This window comes from Macrotis lagotis, chromosome 1, assembly GCF_037893015.1.
Source record: "Macrotis lagotis isolate mMagLag1 chromosome 1, bilby.v1.9.chrom.fasta, whole genome shotgun sequence".
Classification (NCBI taxonomy): domain Eukaryota; kingdom Metazoa; phylum Chordata; class Mammalia; order Peramelemorphia; family Peramelidae; genus Macrotis; species Macrotis lagotis.
Genome location: NC_133658.1, coordinates 26,020,889 through 26,047,847, shown reverse-complemented (window position 1 = coordinate 26,047,847; position 26,959 = coordinate 26,020,889). Strand labels below are relative to the sequence as shown.

At 34.7% G+C, this 26,959-nt stretch overlaps 1 protein-coding gene across 1 annotated transcript in view; it reads right to left on the bottom strand.

The window, feature by feature from the left end:
* Window positions 1-26,720, bottom strand: part of CTNNA2 (catenin alpha 2) — a 1,546,517-nt gene extending 1,519,797 nt beyond the window's left edge. Inside the window, exons 1-4 of the mRNA XM_074196107.1 lie at window positions 26,642-26,720; window positions 24,460-24,711; window positions 17,869-17,996; window positions 13,179-13,316 (exon numbers count right to left, since the gene is read on the bottom strand). The gene's annotated coding sequence lies outside the window, so the exon portion shown is untranslated. The remainder of the gene's footprint in view (window positions 1-13,178; window positions 13,317-17,868; window positions 17,997-24,459; window positions 24,712-26,641) is intronic.
* Between the last annotated feature and the right edge of the window lie 239 nt (window positions 26,721-26,959).

Below are 26,959 nucleotides of genomic sequence, written 5' to 3'. Positions count from 1 at the left end.
TTAGAGCTGAATTTATAGATCTGAGACTCATCTATTTAGAGATAATAATTGAGTCAGTGGGAGCTCATGAGGCCACCAAGTGAGATAGTATATTGAGAGAAAAGGGTCTAAGACTGACCTGTAGGGCATTCTTCATTACTGGGGATGACTAGGATGAAAATACAGTTGAGGAGAAGAAGGTTTAAACAAGCAAAGGAGACAGTAGTGTCATCAAAACCTAGAGAGGAAATATCCAGGAGAATAGGGTGATAAAAAATGTCAAAGTTACAGAGAGATCAAAAAAAGATGAGGAGTGAGGAAAGATCAAAGTCTTTATATCTTCATAATTTCTCTCTCTCTCTCTTTCTCTCTCTCTCTCTCTCTCTCTCTCTCTCTCTCTCTCTCTCTCTCTCTCTCTCTCTCTCTCTCTCTCCACTCTAATATTCTATTGTTTAATGGAATGTATTCATGATAGCAGTAGAATGGTGGCTTAAAATTAGTGAAGTTCTATGCATTAGTTTTATTATTAATGGCTCATGAATACTTAGTCCAGAGTGATTAATTTTTTTTATTAAGACATCTTAAGAAACAGACACACCTCTCTCAAGGTGGAAGAAAGCCAAGGAATCTCAGAAATGTTGGGGCTCTTATGAAGTTTGAAAGGCTTTGATCCTACCCGTTCTTGCAAATCATTGGCTGGGGTCATAGTCTAATTGATGCATTGGCTCCCATACATTTTTCAGCCATGCTCATTACACTAATGAGCAAGAACAGCTACCTCCTTGAGCATGTGCAAAGGAGAAGGTCAAAGACCTTAGGTTAACTTAGAACTAGGTGGGGCAGACCTGGCCTAATCTCAATTTTTGATAAAACTGAGACTAAATCTTTTGTCTTAATTCAGTACCTGCCCATAGACAACAATATAGGCAGATTCCACCCTTGGTAATGTCAACTATCATTTTTCCCTTCACATTCTTGTGGAACCCAAACACCCCCAAATTCCTCAAGCCAGTATAAAATATATAATAGAAATTTATTTTGAAATATAGCATCAGCTGGAGCAGCAATGTAGAACAATGGATAAAACACTGGGTTTCAGTGAAATTTGAATTAAAATCTGATTTCAGACATTTATTAACTGTGTGACCCTAGGCAAGTAGGTTACCTCCATTATTCTTCTATCAAATGGAGTACCACTGGAGAAAAATAGCAAATCAGTCCAGTCTCTTTGTTAAGAAAACAAAGACCAGTTATAATCCTGTTTCTAGCTTACCCAAGGACACATTCTCCAGACAAGTCTTCACAGCAAATCCATGGTGTCACACAGTCAAACACAACTGAATGACTGAACCACCACAACAATATAACATTAACCTTATTAGAGTTCACAGGTTCAGAGACTGTAACCAGAAGGCATCTTATATGTCATTCAACTCAATACCTTTATTCTCTATCTAAGGAAACTAAAATTAAGAATGGTTTGATGAATAATATGAGATTACATAAACAGACCCTATACATCAGAAATCCCGGTCCTCTGACTATAAATTCAGAACTCTTATCATTATTTTATATAGTTTCCATTTAGAAATAGCTAGATGGCATCGTGGAGAAAGTGTTGATAGTGTCCAGTCATCCTGAGTTCAAATCCTACTGTAGCACCTTTCAAATTGTATAGTTCTGATTATGTCATTTAAGTTCCTTCCAAACTCAGTTTCCTGACAGGTAAATGGCACTTTTAATTGACCTACTCTTCAGGACTATTGTATGAAATAAAATTTTATATATATACATATACATATATATATATATATATATATAAACTTTGTAAATCTTAAAGTATTTTATAAATTCCAACATTTATAATAACAATTATTACTCATCTTGTTTATATGAAATGGAAGACTATATTCTAGAGGATTACTTTCACCTGTAATTCTTGATAATAAATCTCCCTTCTCAGCCCAGGTTTCCACTAACTGTTTTTGACATCACTTGAAGCTTTCTGCTTTCACTTTACTATATGACTTCATTATTTTCCAGGCTTACTCTTTGCACAGAAAAGCTAAGGCAGCATTTCTTAGATTGTTCCAGCCCAAGAGGTTTGGGAAGAAAAAAAAGTTGCAATGGGAGACAAGCACACACAGCAAAACTGTATTTTTCTTCTTATGGTCACAAAAAATGCAGCCATTCATTCTCTGAAGAGAATTGTGAGAGGCTAATGTTGTCATGGAGGAAAGAGAATTAGACAATGACTAGCAAAATGTATAGTATTTGAATAGGGTTGATGAGAGTGAATTGATTTGGACTGAAATTTGAGTTTAAATTTAAGCTCTCTGGCTACTTTTCAAAACTTGGAGAGGACAGTCCTTTGTCTGAGTTTGGGTTTCCACTTCTATAAAAGGAGAGGTATGACCAGATGATATAAAATAACTTGCCTACAATTGAAAAGTTAAATATTAAAGAGTTAATTATAGATCAGAGCACAAGTGACTTGTCCTTGGTCCCACAACTAGTCAAAGTCAGAGTTATGGGATTTGAACCCCAGTTCTTCTGAAGGCCAAGGCCAGGAATCTAAGATGCTGTTTGCCTCAGGCAAATTTTTGGACCAGATAATTGATGCCATTTTGAGGAGCTTCTCTACTAGTGGAGATTAGCCAGTATTTTATTAACCAATGTTAGATAATAATAATAATAATAATAATAATAATAATAATGATGATGATGATGATGATAATAGTTGTCCTTCATTCTTGAAGAAGGTCATGATATCAAGGACGTGATACGATGACAAACACATGAATTGGATTTGAATGAGGTGGGACGGTACTGTGACCAGTCTCACTTTCTTCTCCTGAACCATTTGTGTCCTGTGACCAGAAATGGATCAGGACAATTGGAGATGGCCCTGGATGTGAGGCAATCATTGTTAAGTGACTTGCCCTAGGTCAGACAGCCAGTAAGTGTCTGAGGCTGGATTCAAATTCCCATCCTCCTGACTCCAAGGCAAGTACTCCATTGACTGTGCCACCTAGCTACCCTTAAGCACTGACCTTGTAGTCGGGAGGACGGTAGTGCCAATCTAGGCTCAGACACTTGACTGTTGCTAGTTGTATGACCTTGGGCAAGTCACTTAGCCATGATTACGTCAAATTCAGGGACATCTTCAATTGTCCTGATTCATATCTGACCACAGGACTGAGATGACTCTAGAGGAGAAAGTGAGACTGATGATTTAGCATAGCATCACTTTCACTCAAATCCAATGGGCATGCTTGTAAGGCATCACCTCCCTGATGTTGTGGTTTTTTTGGGAAGTGAGGGACAGGGGCAACTATGTGACACAGTGGATAGAGCACTGGCCCTGGAATCAAGAGGACCTGAGTTTAAATTTGACCTCAGACACTTAATAATTACCTAGCTGTGTGACCTTGGGCAAGTCACTTAACCCACTGCCTTGCAAAAACAAAAAGAAAAAAGAAAATGAAGGACAAACATTGTTACTATTATTAAAGTGTTAGACAGTAACTCAGGAAATTGAAGAGTTTAAATAATTTGTCAAGGTTACACAATCTGTGCAACATTTCAAGTGCCTTAGTCTTCCTAAGTACAAAGTCTGTTCTCTATCAGTCAATACTGCTTCTTCCGGCTTGGTTGTTCCATTTTACTTTTATGATAGCATCAAGATTACAAAGCTATTTGCCAAAAAAATTAAATAATTTTAATGTAAATCTTGAATTTTAAAAAATCAAAATGTGATGAAATAAAAAAAGTCCTTGAAATATTGGCTTGCATGAGTAAGAGGAAAATGGTTATTTGCCCAGAGTACTTAATGAGATGAGTCACAGAACATAATATTATTATCAATAGTCAAATACTTATTGGTATGACACAACTAAAAGATCAAAGATTTAGAAGTAAAAGAAATTTCAGAGTTCATCTGGTTCTATTTTCTCATTCTATAGAGGAGAAAATTGAGACCTAAGGAGGCAGATAGTAGATCTTAGATTTAGGAATTGAACCTAGGTATTCAGATTCCAGATTTAATGTCCTTTTTAAATGTAATATCCTGCCTCCAATCCACTCCTCACTGAGTTTTTGTAATATTCTTCTATTGAAATAAAATTGAACAGAAATTTGTCTTTTAAAATCATCCTTATGTTATTTGGCACTGTTAGTAGTAAGCATTCAAAATCACCTTAAATGATTTTACAGATAGAATTCATCCAAAATGATGTTTAAGTGATAAGTTTCCATGACTGCAAAATAATTTGAAACTGGTGAGTCAAAGAATTGCTTCTCTAGGGACAGTTGCCTGGTTTTGAAATTACAACTCTAGAATTGAAGACTCACATTCTAACTGGCATTTTATTCTTTTATCACCACTGGAAACAAGAAGACCTCTTAGAAACAATGCTTTTTCTTTTTAAAAGTTATTTTATTTTATTTTTTCCAATTACATGCAAAGATAGTTTTCAATATTCATCTTCTTGTAAGTTTTTGAATTCCATATTTGCTTTCCGCCTCCCAGTCTCCCCCTTTCCCCATGACAGCAAGTAATCTGAAATAGATTCCACATGTAAACTTATACTTAACATATTTCCATATTAGTCATGAACAATTTCTTTCCTTAAAACAAAACCTGCACTGGAGATGATGGGCAGGGCTATGATATATATATTACACTCATTAAAATCTATGCAAATTAATGCTATTTTCAGTGATAATATAAAATAACAGACAAATAATCACAGGTATCCTACATGCTTATGAAATGAAAAATTATACCCAATTTAATTTGTGTTTTCATTCACACCAGAATAGAATCTCTTAGTTTCTACCATAAAATTTCTGAGAAATGCAGTTTCATTTACTTAAAAAAAAAGAAAATTTTCATTTTTATATCTTCAACATGAAATTTTGTGGATTTTATATTGATTTGGAGGTTCAGCAAAAGTCAAATATGCAATTTATAGATACTGACAACTGTTTCTGTCCCTGTCAAATTGGTTTGCTAGTTGTTTGTGTGTCAGATCTTCAGTCTCCTATCTATATCATCTATATCTATCTCTATCTCTATCTCTATCTCTATCTCTATCTCTATCTCTATATCTATATCTATATCTATATCTATATCTATATCTATATCTATATCTATATCTATATCTATATCATCTATCTCTATCTCTATCTCTATCTCTATCTCTATCTCTATCTATCTATATCATCTATATGCATATCTATATGCATATCTATATGCATATGTAGATATTTACATTTTTCTCATTATTAAGATTGAGTTCCTCCTTTCTTCTCCATCTTGGAAGCCCTTAAAATATATTTCATGTGTCCCATCCTACAGACAACCTTTCAAGATCTCCTTATTAGTGCTTTCTCCATCTTGAAAGGATATTTTATTACTTTGAATATTCAATCAATGAACAAACTTGTATATGTGCATACCCCATAAAAAGATTTGAGGAAAGGGATTGTCTCAATTTTGCTTTAAGATATCAGCACCAAATATAATGTCTGGAATAGAATTGGAATTTAACAAATATTTTCTTGTATTTATTCAAATTGAATTAAGAGAAAGAAATCCATTCTTCAGTATTTACAGGGTATTTATATTATAAGTGAGAATTATAATGATCATATAAGGGTTTCCTTATCTTTCAGTACTCAAATGTCTTCTATTCAACAAATCTTAATTAAGTTTGTCCTTTTTGTAAGTTGCAACCATAGAACCTAGTTACTCAAATATTGAATAAGATAAATTGTTCACCTAAGAATCTTGAAGTCTAATATATAAATAAGATTCTTAAAAAATGTTTACTACTACTACTACTACTACTATTACCTCTTAGTACTAGTAATTCTACTACTATAATAATATTTGTCCCTTATTTTTGAACAGGACAAATGACATCATGGAATGGTATCTTTAATTCTGAATGCATTAGATTTATGTGAGGCAGAATTGCACAAATTCACCATCCTCACTTTCTCTAACAGAATAATCAAAATCTAATGCATTACAAAAGTCAGGATGACTGGTGATACCCCAAGAGTGCAATGGATGACTTCAGCATCTTTATTATCTTATCAAACTCTTGAGTCCTCCACAGTGTCTACCTAAGGTGCCTTCATGTTGTTTTCATACATGCTGTTTTCAACCATTCTGCCTAGGGGAAGTCTTCATATGTATGGTGAGACATCATTCTAACTCACCACTGGGACTGAGGCCTATTGGTGTCCTCAAACTGGTTTAGTCTGTTTCCTGAGGCAGTTTTACTGACATGTGGACCATGTAGATGCTAAAGCATCTTCAAACCACAGGTAAGGGTTGGGGGAATGGTTGAACACTAGGTCTTCCTAGTATGGATATAATTTCCTGCTGTAGATGATAACCCTTATATCTCAGAGCTAGAAGGGAGCTCAGAGTTCATCAACCCTAATCCATTCATTCTTCATATGAAGAAACTGAGTTTTAGAAAATATTGCCTGAATGTATCAAATTTAAGTCTTATTGATCCAAAGTATGGCTCCCTCTATTATACCACCTAGGTTTCCTTTTCATGGGAATTCTCATTTGTTTTGGCCCTTGATCTTCTGGGTCCATCTTCATGTGGTACCTGTGAATTAATTAGGTGCTGCCACAAAAGTGAAGTAACAGGCAGAGATCTGAACTCTGAAGATGTGGATACAGTCTGGATATTTCATTTATTCTTAGTATGACCTTACCTAAATCAGCTTCACCTCTCTAGACCACAGTTTACTTATCAGAAAAAATGAGGGAACTGGCTTGAGAACCTGTAACAGTCCCTCCTAGAACCTAATCTATAATCTTTTGGTCAGTCATTAAAAAGATTGCCAAAATACATACAGAATTGAAGTCACAAGTCTCATAGGTTCTTGTTTTCCAGAAAGAGTTTTGCAATTATACCTACCCCTTGATGAAAATATTTTTGAATTCCAAATATAAATAAGAAAATAATTATTGTTTTAAACAAAGATCCCTGAAATCTTAACCAGTTTTTAAATAAATAAGTTAATCTTTTTTTTCCCAAAATTTTCCAAATTCTATTCTTTTAAGAGTATCATTTTTTTTAAATAAGTAATTTTAAAGATCTTTCAAAATGGTGGAAAATACTAGGTAGATTTTGTTAGCTTAATGATTTTTAGGTGACAGTGGGTATTCCTTGAAATAATACCTAATTACTCCTTTGCCTTTTTGTCTTTTCCCTCAACTTTCTCTGAAAACAGAATCATTATAAATTGTAATGAAACTCCCATAGTGACCAGAATGATAATTTGAGGGAATGTCTGAAATCATATCAATGAGATTTGGATGCCTAGATCATATGGTGGAACATTTTTGTCTTATCCTTGAGCAGTTTGTCAGTTTTATGATATTTAACATGCCCATTAAATATGGTTTTAGGAGAAGTCTCAGAGATTAATGCAACTCAATAAATTGCCAAAGTAAATGGTTATAATATTGTGTGCTTTTGCAAAATTAGTTCACAGATAGTCAAGTGGGAGCTAAAAATATTAGGAATAGATTTTGAGTTTCATTTCAAAAGTAAGAAGAAAAAACTTTCACATTAAAGTAATTATTTTTATTACAGAGATAAATTATATGCAGTAGTTATACTTTATCAGCTCTTAGGTGTGATGGCAGTAAACATTTTATAAAAGAAGAAATGTTCTTGTTAATGGGGAGGCTCTGAGCCCAAGTACAGTTCTGTTTTCTACATTTTTCTGCCTTTCTTCCATTGAGGCCAAGGTTGAGGCCAGAGTTCCATCAAACAAACTTTATATGCATAAAGATTTGATCACCAGAGACTCTACACCCTCATGCAGATTAATATCACTCTAAATCTTCAACAGAGGAATTTGGTTTTTGGTCCTTTTTCTCTTTGGAAAGATATTTAGGCCAAAAGTTTCATGGTAAAGAGTTCCAATTTCAATTTAATTTACTATTAACTCTATACAGAGCACTGTACTAAGTATTGGAGAAGATAACTGTAAATAGGAAACAGTGCCACTCTTCATAGAGTTGACAAGCTAGCAGGCAGGCTATGATACAGATGTATCATCATTCAAAACAGGATGTCTGAACAGCATTACAGAGTTGGGAGGGCATGTATCCTGTAAGTGGGCACTTGCTCATTTGTATCATTAAAGTTTTAGATTATAAGATCTGATGCTAAGTGAAGGTAACAGAACCAAAAGAATAATGTACACATTAATAACAACATTGTGAAATGATCAGTCCTGATAGATGCAGCTGCTCTCAGCAATTCAGAGAGCTAGGACAGCCCTATTACACAGACTATGGATAATGCTATTCCCCATTCAGAGGAAGAAAAACAAAAGAAAAAGAACAAAAATCCTTCAGAATCTGATGAACATTGCATTCACTTTAAAAAAAAAATCTTTCCCTTAATTCTAATTCCACATACCCAAAGTGACTAATCTGTAAACATGTTTGGCACAAATGTATATGTACAATATTAATATGACTGTGCACTGCTGGGGGGGAGGGAAGATGGAAGGAAATTTTTTATCTTAAAATATATATATCATATGGATGAATGTTGGAAAACCTTCATAATATGTTTTTAAAAAGTAAAATATCAATTAAATTATTTAGTTCATTGTTTATGAATGCCTTTTCTTTCCCCATCTTTAAAATTGTGTTAATGAAAGAGGAAAAAGCTGGTGGGTTGTGATTTCTGGAATGAATGAGTACTGATTTTTCCCCAAATTCTCATTATTCAGAATAAGATCATATAGAGATAAAAATGAGGTTAATGGGAATTAAAATGGGAGTAAAAAAGGAGACTATCTATTCTCCAAAATTCTAGTTTTGGAAAATTTCTTATCATTGGTTACTGACCCAATTAACATGAACAGTTTTGTCAGTAAACATAACTCCTTGCAACCCAAAGACTGATGGATACCATTATAGTATCATTCTTAGGTCATAACCCTCCTTGTAGCCCAGAACATTAGAATCATGATCTTAGTACCTATGTTACTTCTTCACCCAGAAGAAAATGCAACCACAAGATGCCACAATGATAGATTTGATCTCAATCAGAGCAGGAACTATTATTGCCTTTTACTATATCCCCAGAACTTAGCCTGATATCTGAGACACTGTAAATAGTTAAAAAGAGCTTGTTTTTTTATTCATTTTCTTTTAGGTTTTTGCAAGGCAAATGGGGTTAAGTGACTTGCCCGAGGCCACACAGGTAGGTAATTATTAAGTGTCTGAGGCCGGATTTGAACCCAGGTACTCCTGGTGCTGTGCCACCTAACCGCCCCTGAGCTTGGTTTTTTAAAAAGGTTTGTTTAATTTTACAAATTTCCCCCTAATCTTGCTTCCCTCCCCCCATCCTGGTTTCCATGCTATGGCATTGATCAAAATTGAATGTGTTGAGAGAGAAATCATATTCTTACAGAAAACAATAAAATATAAGAGATAGTAAAATTACACATTAAGATACCTTTTTAAAAAAAAAAGTAAAGGTAATAGTCTTTGGTCTTTGTTTAATTTCCACAATTCTTTCTTTGTATACAGATAGTATTGTCCATCACAGATATCCCCAAATTGTTCATGATCGTTGCAACAATGAAATGAGCAAGTCTATTAAGGTTGATCATCACCCCCAATAAGTGCTTGTCAATTGGTTTGCTGAACGGTTATCAGAATTTCCTCAACCGAAATTTCTTTAGTATTTATCTATCAACTGAACATCATTACTTACCACTCTGTATAATCCAGTTTCATCTTAGGTACCCAAATTTTCTTATTGTAGTCTCTGAAATACTATGATATTGATGTTGATGCAGACTATTGACATTCACTTTTTTTCAGGAGCTTCAATGGAGTTTATATATTTATTCTGATTATAATAAATCTCCTTGCATTCTCTTATTTTTATACTTACCACATTCCACTGTAGAGTCCCACTCTCTGTGATGCTGACAATAGCAAACCTACTCTCATTATTCTTCATTTGAATGATATAAAAATGACATCAACTGAAAATGTCTCCTTAGCTTTTTGCTTTCTAATAAGAATCAGAAGCAACCCAAAAACCCTCCCCCACCCAAAAAAGGAGTGTATTTTGATTGTGGGATTTTGATTATAATTGTCCCCAGATTGGGTGGACATTGACAGTTTCTACCAACAAGGAGCTTCCACTCTAAGAAAAGAGACAAAAGCTTATAGATAAGTATTGTGGTTCAAAATAGAATGCTATAGAAACAAATAGAGGGACAGCTAGATTATACAATAGATAGAGTACTAGAGTACTGACTCTGGAGTCAGAAAATGAGTTCAAATCTAACTTCAGGCACTTCCTGACAAGTTATTTAACTCAAACTGCCAAATAACCCAAACAAAGGAGAAATCTAAACATTATAGTGAAAACGAAGGATAAAGAAATCTTGATCACCTAGGATAGCCAAGGATTGACATGATAATAATGTTAAAATATAATTTTACATTTTTATATCACTTTAATATTTTCAACTCTATACCTATTTCATAGACCCCAAAACTGAGTCAACATTGAATTATCTGTACAGGACTACATTTTAAATGAGATAGGACTTGAATTCAAGTCTTTCTGTCTGAAGATCAAACATTCTCTCTATTTTGTCAACTTAGCTTTCCCTAAAGGAATGGGACTTCAGATGACAATTGAAGAAAGAGTTTTTCGACAGCTGGAGATAACAGAGTTCAGTAATTTATTTGATTGAAATACTTAGTAAACAAAAAGGTAGAAATATGAATAAGGTTGCAAAAAAGAAATCCTAGAATGCCATCCTAAGAATTTTATATTTAATACTATAGGCAATAAGTTATCAACTATCTAAAAGTATAATGATATGTCATAGGAAATAATTTTTTTCTATAACCATTGTTGTTCAATCATTCAGTCATATTGACTCTTCATAACCAATGGAACATTACAATCCAGGACCTTCTATCCTCCACTGTCTCCTAAACATTTCATTTTGCAAAATGTTTCAACTTTCCAAAGTTGCAATTACTGTTTCCTTAACAATATTCATCCATCTCATCTTTTGCCATCCCTTTTTGCTTTGGCCTTCAACATTGACAGCAGGAGCCCCCAGGCAGCTGTTCCCTGAGTGCTCAGTCCACCAAAGGTAAGGAAGTGCAAGGAAGATGTCCTCAGTGTGTGAAGTTCTGACTGCTCTCCTGGTCTGTGAATGACCACTAGTGCACCCCTCTGCCACAGGGCTGGGGTGGGGGGAGGGTCCCTGCACTATGGGGGGCCTGGATTGTGATTAGGATCTGAATGTGGTCATAGCCCCAGAGTCCTGTTCCAGGGGTTGTCCCAATTAAAATCAAAAGGTCAGAAAACACCCCCAAACCAACCACAGACTGGGGAAATGAGTAAACAGAAAAAAAAGGAACCAGACCATTGACAATTACTTTGTCTAGGATCCCAAGGAGGATCAAAACACTCAATCTGAAGATGAGAAAGTCCAAACTTCTGCATCTAAACACTCCAAGAAATATAGAAGTTGGGCTCAGGCTATGATAGAACTCAAAAAAGATATTGAAAATCCAGTAATGGAGGTAGATGAAAAATTGTGAAAAGAAATGAGAGAGATACATGAAAAAACATGAAAATGAAATCAGCAGCTTAGTCAAGGAGATTCAAAAAATGCTGAAGAAAATAGCATATTAAAAACGAGTTTAGCTCAAATGGATGAAATAGTTCAAAAAGTTATTGAGAAGAATGCTTTAAAAAGCAAAATTGGAACAGATGGAAAAGGAGATAAGAAAGCTCTCTGAGGAAAACAAATTCTTTAGATGTAGAATGGAGCTAAAGGAAGCTGATGACTTTGTGAGAAATCAAGACCCCCAATATGTACCAAGCATTGTGTAAAACTTTGATGATACAAGAAAAATAAAAATGCAGACCTGTCCTTAAATATCTCACACTTTAATGGAGATAATTCAAGTTTCCAGGCCATAAATGCTTTGTTTGGTCCCCTGGGTCCAGTGGCTTCCCTTCCAATCTGTCCTACACAGACTTCCAACACCAAAAGAATGAAAAATTAGAAGAAAATGTGAAATATCTCCTTGACAAAACAACTGATCTGGAAAACAGATCCAGGAAGGATAATTTAAAAATTATTGGGGTACCTGAAATTCATGATCAGGAAAAGAGCCCTGACCTCATTTTTAAAGAATTTCTACAGAAAAAATGCCCTGATAGCCTAAGAAGCAGAGGGCAAAAATAGAAATTGAGAAAATCCATTGATCTCCCTTGGAAAGAGATCCCCAAAAAACAACACCCCGGGGATATTATAGCCAAGTTCCAGAACTCCCAAGTCAAAGAGAAAATAGTATAAGCAGCCAGAAGGACAAAATTCAAATATCATGGAGCTTCAGTCAGGATCACACAGGATTTAGCAGCAACTATATCAAGGGCTTGTAGGGCTTGTAGTATAATATTCCAGAAGGCAAGAGTTTGGAATGCAACCAAGAATCAACTACCAAGTAAAAGTGAACATCCTCTTCCAGGGAAAAGATGGACTTTCAATGAAACAGGAATCTCAGATGTTCCTGTTGAAATGAACAGAGCAGAACAGAAAGTTTGACCTTCAAGTATAGGACTCAGCTGAAGCATAGAGAGTGGAGGAGAAGGGTAAATTATGAGGGATTTAATGATGATGAACTGAATGTATTACTGCATGGAAAAATGATACTGATAATACTCATATGAACCTTCTCATTTAATAGAGCAGGTAGAAGTAGATTTTATAGATGAAGCACAGGAGAGAGCTGAATTTGAAGATACAATATATTGTAAAAATGGAGTCAATGGCTAAAAGGGAAATGTATTGTGAATATGAGAAAGGAGAGGTGGAATAGGCTAAGATATTTCATATAAAAGATTTTTTTTTGCAATGAATTTTTACAATGGTATGGAAGTGGGAAAGGCGAGGGGGAATGAGAGAACCTTCATTCATCAGAAATAGCTCAGAGAGGAAACAGCATATACATTCAATAGGGTGTAGACATCTAGAGGAAAAAAGGAGAAAAGGGGTACCATACCAGGGAGAAGGAGGGATGTAGGTGATAGAGGAGAGGGTAGATCATAGGAGAGAACAGTTAGATATAATACATTTTCATTTTTTACCTTTAGCAGGGTGCTGAGATTGGGTGACCTGTCCAGTACTAAAGGGCTGGGTGGTTGCTAGATCTCTGGGGTGGTATGTGGGCTTGGGGCTTCTTGGACCCAGGACTGGTGCTCTGTTGGCTGTGTCACTCAGCTACCCTAAAGGACATTTTAGAAGAGGAACAGAGTGAAAGGAGAGAGGAAAATATAATAGATGGTAGTGGGGAAGAATGGATGGGGGAATTACAATCAGCAATAGCAAATATGAAAAATATGGAAGTAAACTTCTGTGATGGACTTATGATAAAGAATATGATCCACCCAAGACAGAGCTGATGGTATCAGAATACAGACTGAAACATATTTTTTTCTCTTCCTCTTTATTTTTTCATGAGGTTTCATATTTTTGTGGGGGAGGTGGTATTATGTTCACTCTTGAACAAGAATATTTTAGTAATGTATAAATAGAAAAAAATAAAGAAAAAATAAAAAAAAAAAGAACTCCCCATTGGCTTTCTTGCTCTCCTAGCTATGCTGTGCCTTACTTCCCTTTTATACCAGAAGAGCTAGGCCTTTACCAAAGATTCTCCTTGACATCTTGGGTTGAGAACTTGTTTCACTTTTTTGTGAGATCTTTCACTTTAAAGTCAGTATAGAAGCTTCATTTAAAATTGTGTACAGTTCCAGAGTTTCCTAGCTTTGCTCCAGCACCTTGGCTCCACCCTGGAAATCGATCTCCTTGCCTTTCAAAAGTCTTTTCCACCCTCATTCTAAACATCAAGTTTACAACAGTCAGCTTTTCACATAGTTCATTTATTATTACTGGAAAAACCATAGGTTTGGCTCTACTGACCTTTGTTGGTAAGGTGATATCTCTACCTCCAGATTTACCAAAGATTTCCTTCCATAAAGCAAACATCTTTTAATTCCATGACTATAGTCAACATCTGCAATTTTTTTTGGGTCAACGAAATAAAAACCTCAGACTACTTCCATTTTTTTTTTTCTTCTTCTGTTTCCCAAGAAGTGATGAACCAAATTGCCAAATCTTAACTTTTTTTTGATGTTAAATTTCTAACTAACTTTTACACCCTCCTCTTTCACCATTATCAAGAGACTTCTTAACTCTTCTTATTTTCTGCCATTAGAGGGGTATTGTCTGCAGATCTGGGATTGTTAAATTAGCAACCTTAATTTAGGTTTTTAATTCATGTAGCCTGGAATTTTACAGAATGCATACTGCACACACCTTTAATAAATAAGATGACAATACAGAGCCTTATTATATTCCTTTCTCAATCTGAAACCAATCAGTATTTCATGTTTAATTCTAAAGTTGGCTTGTTGTCCACATACACATCCTTCAGGACACAAATAAGATGATCTGGTACTTCCAAATCTTTGAGGACTTGTCACATTTTGTGGTGATACACACAAAGGTATTAGTGTAGTCAATGAAGCAGAAGTAGGTTTTTTTTTTTTTTCCCTAGAGCCACCTTGATTTTAGTAATCAGGCCATTGCTGGAAATTTGCCCTCTAGTTCTTCTGCCTCTTTGAAAATTAGCCTGCACTCTGTTCATTCTTGGTTTGCATATTGGTGAAGGCTTTCTTGCTAAATCTTAAGTATTATCCTGTTGGAATGTCAATTGAGTGCAAATGTTTGAACATTCGTTGGCATTGCCCTTCTTTAGGATTGGGACTTGACAGATCTTTTCTATCTCAGTGACCACTCTTGAATTTTTCAAATTTGCTAGCATATTGAGGATAACACTTCTTTTAGGATTTTTAAAAGCTCAACTGGATTCCATTCACCTCCACTGACCTTAATGTTAGCACTGCTTTCCTATGTCCCACTTGACTTTATTTTCTAGAGTGTATCTCTCTAGGCCAGTAACAAATCACCATAGTCATTAGTGATGTCAAGATCTTTTTTATACGTCTTCTATATATTCTTGATACCTCTTCTTAATCTCTTCTACTTCTGTAAAATTCCTACTATTTTTGCATTTTATCATGCTCAATTTTTTTCATGAAACATTTCTTTCATATCTCTTATCTTCTCATCACCATTCTCTTAATATTTTGAGATCTCTTTTCTTTCCCATTCTATTTTGTTATATTTCTTGGTATTACTCCTATAAGAAGACATTCTCTCTCTTTACTATTCTCTAGAATCTTTTATTCATTTGAGTATATCTTTATATTTCTACTGTATCTTTCACTCAGACAGTCATTTTACTCTCTTTATTCTTGTATCTTTTGGGATTGTTTTCTTTTCTTTTTTCTTTTCTTTTTTACTTTTTTTGGTTTTGGCAAGACAATGGGGCTAAGTAACTTGCCCAAGGTCACACAGCTAGGTAATTATTAAATGTCTGAGGTCAGATTTGAACTCAGACCCTCCTGACTCCAGGGTCAGTGCTCTATCCACTGTGCCACCCAGCTGCCCCTGGGTTTGTTTTTCTAACTGCCTCCTCTACAATATTAAAAATCTGTCCATAGTTCTTCCAACTTTTTTTAACCAAAACTAATTCCTTAATTCTATTTATGATTTCTCCTTCATATTTATTTCTAAGGGTTTTTATTTAGTTTATCAATATAGACTGATTGTTTTCCCTATTTTTCTTTGAATTGACTCTACATTTTGCAATAAGAAGCTCATGATCCAAGTTAAAGTCAACTCCAAGGCCTTGTAACTTTTTTGATGTTAAATTTCAAAGCTTTTCTATCTCTGGTTTCAAAGTATATAATAAAACTTATTTTGCTATAGATCATCTGGTAATTTCTATTTCTATTTCTTTGCTCTGCTTCATTTTGCCACCAAGGTCAAATTTACCTGTAACTCCGGTTTTCTTTTTCTTGCTACTTTAGCATTCCAAGTCCCTCTTATAAATATGACATCTTCTTTTAAATATTTTGAGAAGCTTAGTCTTTGCATCTGTGACTGGAACATTGACTTGTATTTCTTTGGTTTTGAGGGATTTGCTTTGTATTTAAAAGAAAGATTTTTGTCAACATCGTTTTCCAATCAAAGACCAGCTGATTTCTTTTTGAGAGTGCTGATGTAACCTTCTTGGCTGTACCCCCCAACTTGTACTCATATCACAGAGTTATTTTCCAAGGGGGTAGTCTCTACTGATAAAATTTTAGTTCACTAGCTCAAATCAGTGAGTTTTGCCATTATAATCTACCAGTAGGCACAATTAGCTGTAGGCATTAGTATTTATTAAGGTATTATAGCAAAAATTCCAGTAACCAATACAAAGTGCCATGGGAAGCATTTTCATGAACTAAGGGTTCAATGGCAGTGAAGTTCACAGAAAGGGAAGATGGGGCAAAAGCAAGTCAGGACTCCAGTACTAATGGATGCTTCTCCCCTCCTTGTAGTGTCTTCATAGTACTTCACCTGGATTTCATATCTATGTTAAGTGAGTTGCTTAGTTTTGTCCCCAGGGTCTATTGCTTTTCCCAGTTCAAGGCTCAATTGTCAGAGTAAGTTCTCTTTCATCCATAAATGACTCCCCCCCCCCCCCAATTCTTCCAAAGGCCCTTTTTTCTTGTAACTTGTTTTCTGCCTGAAATGATTCCACTTAATTGCCTCTCTGTGCTATGATTATCTGGAGCTTTTTCTTTAGTAGATGTGATATGTTCTACTGGCCAAATAGTTTTGCCATGGATATCCCTTCCCATTCTTCGGCATGGACAGTTACTGCTAGCTACCTCTAAACTAGAACTTAGCTATATATACATACACACACACACACACACACACACACACATATATATATATATATATATATATATATATATACACACATATATATGTACATATGTATATATATTTAGTTTTTGCAAGGCAATGGGGTTAAGTGGTGAGATTTGAACTCAGGTACTCCTGACTCCAGGGCCAGTGCTCTATCCACTGTGCCACCTAGCCTCCCTGTAAAATATATTTTTGAAAGGTTATCATGTTGTTGGTAAGTCTTTTGACAATGAATTGTAAGTAGTCTTTCTATTTTTTTTACCTGAGAGAATGCATAATTTAGCAATGGGTACTTGGTGTTCACAACTTGCTTACATATTAACACCTCTTAATCTCCTGTCCCTTTAACTTTTGTGATAGTATCCTTTTATACAGTAATAATACAGTGATCTCTTTACATTTGGTTCCTTCCTGAACTGTGGGAAAATAATTGTTCATGAAATCTCTTTTTTCCTTACATTGATATTACTGATTTTTATTTGTTTTGAAATCCTTATGGATTTCTTGAATTAATAAAAAATTTTCTTTCAGAACTTTATAGATAATCATTGAAGATTCAATGATCAAATGGAAATACTACCTGCCATAATGAGGTGAACCCTTTTCCTATTTGAATGATTTAATCTTGTAACCTAGTTTTGACTCTCTAACCCCTAATGATGGTTCTGAGATCATTAAATGAAAAGAATTTGAGTCAGAAGTGACTTTAGATATAATCTTATTCTATCTAGTCTTTTTTTTTTAAGTTTTTTTGCAAGGCAAATGGGGTTAAGTGGCTTACCCAAGGCCACACAGCTAGGTAATTATTATGTGTCTGAGGCTGGATTTGAACTCAGGTACTCCTGACTCCAGGGCTGGTGCTCTATCCACTGAGCCACCTAGCCGCCCCTATCTTCTAGTCTTATATAAGGGTAAATTGGGGCTAAAGAAATAATAATGATATTGACTTACTTTTTGCATGATTCTGTGGCTGATCATAACTTAAAGCTTCTGACTTCCCATCTTTGTCTTTTTGTTGTGATCACCAGTTTCCTTCTCCTTATAAGTTAGAGTAATTCATAGACACATAACTTGGTTCCCTGAAAATTAAAAAAAAAATACTAGTATTATTATTAGTAGGCCAGAAAGACAGATCTTTGATTTTTTTTTGATGTTCTACCTCTCAGTAATTCTATGTCCATACCTCTTTTGAAAAAGGTATACACATTTGCAAAATTTGTGTTTTATCCTGGAAATATAATGCTCAAAGGCTTAATGGAATCCATGATTTTATATCTTTATTAAACTGCATGAAGCATACCTTTTGGTTCACGCTGCTTCACATCAGTTCTCTGTTCTCCATGTAATAAGATATCAGCCTCCAATCACACCCATTTGTGATCCATTTTCTTTGCAATCTCATTTCACTCTCCTCTCCTTCATTCACTAATGCTTTAACCCAAGGAAACTAGTGGACTTTGATCATCTCGAGCTGTTTAAATATGTCTCCTTCAAGGCTTATTTCAGATGCCAGCCCTTTAGAGGAAGACAGGGTGGCATTCAGGTACTCAAGGGAATACCAGCTACATTTGTGTTATTGGTATCGTATACAGATCTACTCTCAGGTCAGACCATTTAGCCTTTGGGAAACCATGTGACTTTGACAGTAGCATTTAATGTAGACTTTTTGATTATAGTCAGGTCATGCTCTATACTTAGCCTCCACATTCAATATAAAGAGTGATTTTTTTTAGCTTAGGCATTATGGAAAATCAGAGAAATGCCTAAAGGATAGGGAAAGAGTTTGGGAGAAAGAGCAAGAAAAGAAAGTGGAAAAAAAAATCTTTTTTTTTTTAAAGAAAGTACCAAAAGGGGAAAGGAAAGAAAAATAGAGATCATTTTATTCATCATCCTCTGTGGTCCATTGTTCTGCCCTCATCAACCATCCCCCACATAAATACACATTTTCACTTTCAACAGTTTTGTCCCCTATTCTGTTAATGCTTCTTTATGTGTAAATGAACCTCTAATTAGTGTAACCAGTACTCAGGTATCTGGATGTCTCACTTTATGATTCACTTCACTTTATTTTAGTTCAATTTGATGTCATATAAATGATTATTCAGGAATAAAATCATGAAAATCAGTTTCCCTTTGTCTTATTTCCCTTAGTCCCCTTCTTGTTTGCTTCATTCTTAACAATGGAGAATCTTATAAAATTGATTTGGAGTAGATAGCAATAGTGGTGCCTGTGAAATTTGATGCTAAAAGAAACCCACAGGCCTGGATTCATTATGTTTCCAACCTTATAATAACCCTATATATTTTGCCCTTCATTTAACATGGTAAAAACTGTAGGAAAAATGGGAAACAAAAGACAGAAAGTAGAGTACAGTATGGAACTCTTTCAATGTAAACAAATTTTACTTCATCTATGATTTATTAATAAATAGGTAGTTCTCTGAAACATGAAGAGGTTATATATTATTTCTGGTTTAATACAGCTGGTAAGTGTCAGGTATAGGAATCCAGTTCTTCCTGCTATAAGCAGTAATCTATCCATTATGTCTCACTGTTTTTATGCTACACTAGTTTTAGAATATATTTAAAATTTCATTAGCATTGGTAACTGCTAGCAAATAATTTCCCTCTACCAAATTAGATCAGCAAATGTTCTCCAACTTATCTTCCTGTTGTCTGGTTTTTCTAGTCATTCAATTGGGAATATTCTTGGAAAAACTACTGAAATTGTTTACCATTTCCTTCTCCGATTCATTTGACAGATGAAGAAATGAGGCAATCAAGGTTAAATGACTTTCCCAAGGTCAAAGAGCTGATACGTATCTGAGGTTAAATTTGAACTCAGGTCTGCTTGACTCCTGGTTCAGGCTCTATCTCCACTATTTAACTAACCTTCTGCAACTTTTAGTTCTATAGAATTGTCAAGGGCATCAATAACTAAAGGATTTGCCTAGAATCACAAGTCATTTGCATAATAGGTGCAATTTGAACTCAAGTCTTCCCAATTCCAAGGTTAACTCTTTATCCAGTATGACTGAATCTTCCCTTTTAGTAACCTCCAGGTAACCTAGCTAAGAAACTTCCTTAGTGAAGAAAACCTCTAATCCAACATTAAAAATCTAAAATCTGAACTGGATTCAATAAAAAAATAAATAAAAAATGAAAAATCTCGTTAAATGTCTTCCTATTTCCTAAGACTAAAAAAAAAAAATCAGAAACCTGAGGGAAATAGGACAAGAATGATTCCAATAAGGCTAATATCATAAATATTTAAAATGGTAGTGTCCCAATGCAACCATAAATTGGAAAGCTACATATGTAGTCTATGAGAGTTTGATGTAAGAAATCTCCTAAGAAAGATCCAGGATAATCAGAAACAGAGGAGATTTATTGGACAATATTAGTAGTGACAGACCAGCACAACATGGTAGGATTCTTCCTAGAATTGCCTAAGTCTTCAGGATTACACAGTCCTTAGCACTTTTAATTGAGATGTCAAAGTCCTTAAGATCAAGTATTATTAACTTCAAAATTCAAGGAAGTGTTACCATGGGAGGCAGAGTTCAACCTAAGATTATCAGGAAAGTCAGGGCAGGATCAACTGCCCCAGCCAAAAGGGCAAAATGGAAAAGAGTCTGGCCCAAACGCTCTATTCAAAAACAAAGCAAGTAAATTTAAATTCCAGTAAAGATAAGTAAATTTTAAAAAAAGACATCAGCTAACACTCAATAATCATTGTTCCAAATCTTTCCCAAAGTTTAGTTTTAAGAGACCATAACTCTGAAACCAGTTCCAAGAGAAATTCAAAGGAAAATAGATTTTTTGCACAAGGAATATAAGGATACTTAGAAAAAGTGAAACAAGAGACTAGAAAAAACCAAAACCTCTAGAATATATAATGGAAATGAGAATAAACATCTTTGAATAGATAGTGATAAAGCTTACCTGACGCTGAAGCTGAAGAGAACACCAAACAGAGCAATTTCATAAGTCATCAAGAAATATTAGAACAAAATCAAAATACTTAAAATATAAAACAAAATGTAAATATATAATCAAAAATACCAACAAAAAGATCAAGGTGAGGATTTTAAAAGATTAAAAAGAGATATTTTAAGAGTTGTATTCTCTGAAAACTGTGATAAATTTTTTTGGAAACCTGGAAACTATATAATAAGAAAACATAAATTAAAGCAATTTAGAACTACAGAACAAAAAAGCAATATCAAGAAGGAAAGAATCCACCAAACACTTACTGAAATAAACTTCCAAATAAAAGTCATAGTTATAATCTCTAGGTCCCAAGGCAGTGAAGAAAAATGCTGCATGTAAACAGTGACAAGTCACAAGGAATCACAGTCAAAATCACACAATATTTCTCAACTTCAATTATATAGGGGAAGAAATCTTGGAAGAAAATATTCCAAAATATTTTAGGCCCTTAAACTTAAATAATGTAACCTGTTATACTAATACTACATGAAAGGAATTTAAGATATTTCTGATGAAAAATTGTTGAACAGCAACTTAAAAATATAAATACAAAAGTCAAGAGAACTTTAGAATGTAAATTTATTTGAAAAAGAAAAAGACCATGTGGTGATGTAGGACTAACATTCTAATAGATATAATCAAGTTAAATTAGGTTGGGGGGCAGCTAGGTGGTGCAATGGATAGAGCACCGGCCCTGGAGTTAAGAGTACCTGAGTTCAAGTCTAGCCTCAGACACTTAATAATGACCTAGCTGTGTGTCCTTGGGCAAGCCACTTAACCCCATTGCCTTGCAAAATAAAATAAAATAACTAACTAAATAAATTAGGTTAGGAAGCATATATTTAGTATTTACTTTGTACAAGTACTATACTAAATTCTGAAAATACAAATACAAACCAAATAAAGGAAATCTTTGCCCTCAAGAATATTAAATTTTAATGAAGAAAAACATGTAAAAGGGAGCTTATTTACATGGAGAGAAAAGGTATTCTTACAGACAAGGTCAAAGTGATAATGTTCAGAGAAATAGAAGTAAATTCAGAAGAGAAGGAAGGAAGGACAACCTGGCTGCTTTCCTTAAAATGGAGGTGCTGATGCCTACAAATTAGAGGAAGGATGTGCAGATCTGCAGAAAACTTCCAAGAGATGGAATTTTCTAAGACATAGTGCAGGAAGCTGAGCAAGTAGGGGTGGAACCCAGAGATGAAAATAGATCGGTATCCCTTTATAAGCTTAATGTCTTCTAAAGTTCTTGAGGAGTTTAAAAAAGGTGCTGGTGGGGAAGCAGAGGGAGGACTTGGGGATGCATCTATTCTATGCTTTAATAAAAGAAAAATAAGGAATATACTTGCATAGAAAAGAATAAGGGGCTAGATCTTACTATTTCTTATGATGGAGTGTTGGAGAATCACAGTATATCATTACATATATCATAAAATATGTATTATATGATATATAATTACATATACCTAATATTCTTTACATGTATGAATATATATATTAAAAATAAAGAATTTTCAAATCATTTCACAGTTTCATAATCAATGCACTTTTGCATTCTGCTGTGTATATGGTTATCATGGTTTTTATATAGTGAGAATAAAAATCAATAAAATTTAAAAAATACTGAACTGCAAAGGAACAAATAAAAATAAATGCAAGGAAATTTAAGAAAATGAAGAAGTCTGCCTTCATTTTGAGTGTTTCTGCCTTGGAGAATTAGAAAAGCCTGGAACAGAATCCAATGATTTTGAAAGTATGGATAGGTTGTGATCAGCATTAGTGAAGAGGCCTCTTATACCAGTGAAAGGAGGGATGCTTCAAAGCATCAATGAATTTAAACACAATAGCTTCCAAAGAAAGTAAGTAAATTGGCTTCACTCAGCCAGAAAGCTAGCCCCTAAAGGGACAAAGAGAAAGCCCAAGAATAGCTCTGGAGTGTTGGGGTATTGGGCATAGAACCTGACCCAAAAAAACCCTTCCAGCTTCTGAAATAACTTCTTGTATCTAAAACTCCTTGCTGTGAACAGTACTTTTCATGTAGAAGCTTTGGAATCCCAAGAGAACATAACTGTTGAAGACAAACATTTTTACATTATCTGAAAACAAAATAAGTGAGAGAGAACTGAAACAGAAGGATTTTGAATATTTTGAAAGTAATATCTGAATAGTCCAATAGAATTCATAAAGGCACCAGGAAAAAACATATAACAACTGTATAGGATCTCAAGCACAACCCAGACAAACTCCCTTACTATACAGATTAGATTTGATCAAAATTGGAAATAATTCACAGGAGATCTAAAGTAAGGACCTAAGCTCACTATTCTTTTCATCATCTTTTTAAAGGGACAGGTGATTTTTTTCTATCCCACATAACCACAGTCTTTTCAGAGAGCATAGCATTTGCATAATTGTCGAAGGTTTACAAAACACTTTGCAATTCATCTCCTTTATGCTCACAAGAACCCTGAGAGGTAAGTATAATCATTATTCCCTTTTCTATGGAAGAGGAAACTGAGGCAGGTAGAGTTTAAGTTACTTGCTGAGAATCAAACAACTAATAAAAATATGAAGTAGGATTTAAAATCAGATTTTCCTGATTATATGTTCAATATTCTATCAACTAGATCATCTTGTCTTATTGCAATATATATAATTATAATGATAATAATTATAATTATTATATATACAACAGTATAGTATAGAGTAGATAAAAGACCTTGGAGTCAGGAATACCTAGGTTTAAGTCCACTTCTAAATCTGTTACATGACCTTCTTTGGGCATGTATCATTATAAATTGTAGATGAGCTACTTATCTATGTTTCTGGAATAAGTTTCTTCTGTGAAAGTTCACTATAATAATAAGATTACAGACAGAACCCCAAATAAATATTTTTGAAGCACCAAAATATCCCCCCAAAATTATGTACTTTGGTATGGCTATATTTACTATGCAGCATCAGTGACTTTTGAAATTTTTTCCATTTCATTTGCAGTATATTGATAGGGAACACTATTCTAGCTAAGTATCCTGTGTTATTTCTTAAAATCGATATAAAAAGGAAGTAAGAAAGTAATCTAGGGAAATGTCCAAGGGGGAAAAACAAATATACTCTAATGCTCAGTATAGAAATAAATATCTTAGGAACAGGGACATTAGAATGATGATCATTATTGTATTTATAAGATTTGGAACGTCATAAAATAGAATGTAAGCTTCTTATTTTTGTCTTAATATTCCTAGATGTAACGTAATTACAGCAAGCAACTTTGGGTATCATTTAGAGAGGAACAATTTTAAGCCAGCTTTCCTTGCTAATCTCCATTTGTAACTTTGACTTGTCAATTAATAAAGATTCAATTAATATCAATTCAGTCAGTTTTTATTAAGTCCGTACTATGTATTAAGATCTTTGCTAGGTTACTGAAAACATAAAACAAGAAAACATTCCACGGCCTCTAGATAATTGCATTCTACAGCTGATATTTCTGTCTGATGGTTTTTCTGTGTCTCTGCAAGACAAGTCTTGTCCTTACATACTCACCATCCATTACCAAGAGTTAGCCTTTCCTCTGATTTCAACTCCATTCTTCTTGCCATTTTGTACCTAAATGGCTGTTTGCCTATTGTACCCTCCATTAGAATATGAGCTCCTTGTGGGCTGAGACTTGTTCCTTTTGCCTTCTTCCATATCCCCAGGGCTTAGTAAAGTGTCTGGCACATCATGAGTACTGAATAATTGCTGCTTCGCTGATTTCTCAGAAAATTTCTCATAGCTTAGAATCAAAGCTGGAATCTGTATAAAGGACAATAAAAACCTGACTTATAAAACCATTTAAAGGACTGAAGGATATTATGAATATAGCGGTTCATTTGTTTCTCACAACAACTATGTGTTATAGATATTGCCTCAGTTTTTCTACTAAGGAAAATGAGATGGAGAAAAGTTAATCGGCTTGCCCATGGTTGCATGTCTGGTGAGTGTCAGATAGGAAAGCTGAATCCTCATCTTCACCAAGTCCAGAGATTTTTGTTTGGTTGGTTTTTGTTTGCTTTGTATTTGAGTACCCAGTCTCTCATATAGTTGCACTGCATTTAAGGTATCCCAAACTAATCACACATACATAATCAGGGAGGGTAGCTGGGGGGGTGCAGTGGATAGAATTCTGAGTCTCAAATTAGGAAGATCTGAGTTCATATCCAACCTCAGATCCTAGCTGTGTGATCCTATGCAAGTCATTGATCTGCTTGCCTCATTTTCAGCACGTATAAAATTAGAATAATGACAATGCACTTCTCCAAGTCCCTTTGAGGATTACAAGAGATAATGAGTATGAATTTGCTTAGCAGAGCCTAGTATATACATGTGTTACATAAATATTACCTATTTTAGTACTACTCTGAGTCTGATGCTCTCTATATTAAGGGAGTAGGTTGCCAAAGCATCAGACGTACACACTCTCAACATTTCTTCATGGGGTTGTAGGAGCAAAAGGGAGGAGAGGAGATTAAAAAACAATTCTCTACTGGTGCATGCCTAGAAAAGCAGCTATATGTATAACCCAAGTACTTTTCTGAGACCCTAGGCCTAAAGGAACTGGCCAGGGTGCTGATTTTAGATTATGTTTCTATTATGCATAGTTTGTGCTGTTTCTATGATAAGCATTCCGGAACTCCCTAGGGATACCTTATTTTCATTGTAGGGTCTCACAGAAGGTAGAAATGTATAGGATAAAGTACACCAATTCTGGAAGCAGACAATCTTGTTTCAAATACTATGTCTCATTTTCTTACTTCTAGTGTTCTTGGACAAATCACTTCATTTCTGTGAGCTGAATTTCATTACTACCCCAGGATACCCCAGGAGGAGCAGGCATTGTAGGGAACCTTTCCTCTTAACTTTCTTTTGTTTTTAGGAAATTTGAAAACTGTCTTGAAATATTTGGTGGGCAGTGATGTGGAAATAGAATTAGGCCTATTCTGCCTTTTGCATAGTAAATACATAATCAACAATACATGATTAATTGATTCATTGATTTTGTTTATCCTCAGAAAATGAAATGAGGAGGAACAGGTAGAAGTTTCAAAGAAGCAAACTAGGGATTGATGTAAGGAATAACTTCCCAAGAATTGGAATTGACCCAAAGTGTAATGGAAATATGTTGAGATGTGATGGGTTTCTCCTGCACCCCCACTGGTAGACTTCAAGCAAAGACAAATGATCCTTTTTTGATATGTTGACATAGGAATTTTTTGGTTGTAATTTGTGGTTGTATCTAAATCTATATGATCATTAAGACTTCTAAGCTGTAATTCTGAGAATCTACAATTTTGTATATTTTCCTTGTAAGGATAATGATTTATAAAAAGTGTTAAACAGCAGATGATTAGGTCAAAGGTGGAGTATAGTAGGCCTGAATATCAATTTTCACTGAAATGGAAAAATCATACCACATCTTAAGAGTGCCAAAAAGAAACACTTAACACTTCAGCGTTTTCCAAAGGTTTTGTCGCTTTTATTTCATTCCTGCTAAATAGCTTTGAGGCTCAGTATTTTCATCTCCTTTCTCAGAGATGAAAAAGAATTGAAAGTCTGTGCAGTGAAACATCAGGCCTCAGGCCATGGGACACATCACTATCAGGGTGGGGATCACAACTTCCTGGGAAACTAGGGTTCTTTTGACGTCCTCACTTTGAATAGCAGCAGCCCTGATAACAACCTGTACCTTTGAAAATGCAGAATCCAAAGCAAAGTCTCCTAGTTCTTTGTGCCACAAATCCTTCTGCCTTTCATTTGAGGTTCTTTGGAAGATGACCAGTTTCCAAAAGAGATAAGAAAAAAAAAATTACAAAGAATGTCTCAGATCAATTGAAGTGAAAGAAAGTACATCTAACAACTTGAGCCTGTCCTGGCACCTTCTTAAACAGCATTTTACTCCCTTCAAATGGAAAGTTTGATTGGTTTTAGATCATTTGGCTTAAAGTTCAGAGAGGCATCTATGTCTGCCCAGGTGGATAAAGCCTCTGCTTTGAGGTCATTGTAG